The following is a 3,183-nucleotide window of genomic DNA, read 5'->3' as shown; positions in this document are numbered from 1 at the left end:
TCTGTGGATTCTTTCATCCGTTTCATTCACATTAAACAACTTTTATCGTGGCTTAAATATTTTACAAGATAAATGTTAACGTTTAAAGTAGCAGAAATCGCGATTTAACATTTGTTAATTCATAATCCTGTCAAATATTTCGTTTTATTCTTATCAGCGGTCTTAATATTATGACTACTCGATTTCTGTTTGTCGGTATTTTAAGAGGTTAAACAACATTTAAAACTAAAATATGAAGCTTGAATCTATAAACAATAATTAAGAATTTCACTTTAAAAGGAACTATGAATTATTTCCACCATAAAATAATGAAGTTAACTTGAGTTTGATCATTCGCATAATAGAGAAGCATCTGCTAATTTTTGTATCTCATAAAATAAGCTCAAAAGTAAACAATGAAGTAATCAATACTATTAAGTTCTTGGTAAATAAATAAATTTTATGCTGAAGAGAACTCAACTCGATTTAGTAAATGAAACTTCATAAAATAAACTCCAACTTTTATTATTTTAATTTATTCTTAAAAAAAAATAAGAAAAAAATACGTATAAATTTTTAAAACGTTATTTTAATTTATATACATTTTTATAAAGAATTTTCGAAGGTTGGTGATATTTTTAAATAGATGAAAATTGTAATTAGAGCACGATTAAAGTGAAAGTATTTTAGAAAATGCGAAGTTGTGCTCGTGTGAGAAGTGATGTGGCAGAGGTTCAGTAATGCAGAGTCAGTTATTGGTTTCAGGGCGAGACAATAAGTCTGAATCACTCTGCTATTGACAGGGACGGCTATTTGGAGACGGTCTTTCCCTCCCGTCTATGGCCAATCCATTGGTGGAACGCCCTTTCCTTGTAACAGGCAAAAACCCGCTCGGAACTAATGGATTCTCCTCTCGGTACTGCACGCCCACCGATTTTATATTCCCACCGTGTAATTCCCAGCATTCCTTGTCACTTCCGGGGAACGTTTATAATAAAGTTTAGTGTTTTAAATGGATAACAATAGCTCTGATGTCGAATGCCTAAATATTGACGCTCTCTTCCTATCACTCATCTGGAGCGTGACTTTTCTCTTTACTGAAAGAAGATGGAACGATCTAGATGTGTATCCGGAAAACAATGACAATTCCAATGACTCTTTGATATTATCTTAAGGCATTTTTCGGCTGATGTTGCTTTATCCTTCATCCGTTCCGGAAGTTAACTTTTGTATGCTTTAACACGAACGTTTTGATATTTTAGGAAGTGTCAAAATTAGTTAACAGCAAGTTACAACACCCGTTTTAACTCGTTTATTCATAAATAAAATTGAAAAATTTACAAATTTTAAAGTATTTATAACAAAAACAAAGTTTTACGATTATATTTTCATTAAAAACAAATGCAAAAATTACCGATAAACAAACTAAAAATTCAAGTAATTGTAGTCTAGCTTCTACAGTCGGCAACAATTTTCGCATAAATTTAATTTATTTACCTGATAATTGTTTATATTTAATTAATTTTATTAATTTTTGTATTAATTTAAAATATTCTTTAATCAATTAAATCTATAATTTAAAAATGAGATAAATAATTTAAACTAAACTGAGCCGAACAAGTCATTTTAGAATGTCATAAAAGTATTAAAACAAAGAGCGAAACATCAAATTACATATTAACTACTTAATAAATCTTAAATTTTATATTTAATAATTTATAATGAAGTTACTACTAATTAAATTGAACAAAAATACATTTTATTTATCACAGAATTATTCAATAATGTGTTTAAGAATCAATAAATAACTGAAATAACAAGCGGATAAAATCAAATTCGAAAAATACAATAAAATAGATGTTGTAAAAATTGTTACCAACTAACTTTAGATATAAAATACTTTTAAAGCCATAAATTCTTATTGATCATATTGATCTTAAGAACTCATAATATTTCTATACCGTAAAGCATACTTAAGATTAGTTTATCCTTTCCTAATCCTAGAATTCTGAACCTAGTCTTTATCGAAATACAGCTCTAATCTATATCTAAATACAAAAAATAAACAATGGAATTTATATTAAAGAAAAGTGATATATTTTTCTCTATAATTTCTAAAATATAATATAAAAATTTGCTTAAATATGCACTATATAAACAACAATCTACCTTAGTCTACATATATATTTATGTCAATTATTTCTTAAATATTTTTAATCAAAGCAATTTTTTTAAAAAAAATTAAGAAATGATGGATAAAGCCAATATGCTTTAGTTGACATTGCAATAATGATTTGGGCAAGCGGTGTTATATAAATTGAATTACTTCATCTAAAGTGTGGCACCCTTACTCCCCCATGCATGTCACTAGCCAATTACAGTCAACTAGATGGAAATATTCTATCCGAATTCATTAACTTTTACAAGAAGGTTGACTATCAATGAATCAAAAAATCTCCTTTAAACAATAACTTAGTCAAAACCATTAAAAGGTGACCAAATTCTTCAAAAAAATCAACTTGTTTGTAGACTTAATTCGCCGCTTTATTCAACCTGTCACTTAGATCAAGTAAGTCGATTTTTTTTTCTATTTAATTTTAAAGTTTATAAAAATATTATTTTTATATCGATTTATAAACTTTAACTGATTTTTATTATGATCATTTTCTATTAGAGAATGGATGTTAACCTTGAGTAAAAGCCAGTTTTATCGAGATTTTAGGAGGAAAAATATAATGTAAAGAAAAAAGAAAAAGTCTGGACTGAATTCGTAAGTATCATAATTTAATTTTTTTCAAATAATTTATTTTTATAAATACATTTTTCTCTATTTGAATATGAAAATAAAAATTCGCGAACGTTTAATAATTTCATATTTATTTATTTTTTCCCATAATTTTAAAGTAAGTTTTACTAAATTAGATTTATTGCTTAAAATCTTGTTTCATCTAAAAGAAAGGACTAATTGTAGCAAGATGTAACTATATAGACATTTTTTATTACTGTAAAGTGCTTTACATATCATTTATTAAAGAGAAAATCTCCACTTTAGTATATTTCGAGCGCAAATAATCACAACAAACACACAACTAACGCTTTATTTCGATTAAAAATGCCCCTGTAAACGTACTCTCCCGCAATATTCACTTGTTAACAGTGCAGCTGTCATTCAAGGATATTAATTTAGATTTTAATACTTTCTTG

The sequence above is a fragment of the Centruroides sculpturatus genome, unplaced genomic scaffold (assembly GCF_000671375.1).
Source record: "Centruroides sculpturatus isolate CEXI.00-Female unplaced genomic scaffold, Cexi_2.0 scaffold681, whole genome shotgun sequence".
Classification (NCBI taxonomy): Eukaryota; Metazoa; Arthropoda; class Arachnida; order Scorpiones; family Buthidae; genus Centruroides; species Centruroides sculpturatus.
The sequence above is the reverse complement of the archived record's forward strand: the minus strand, read 5'-3'. Positions refer to the sequence as shown.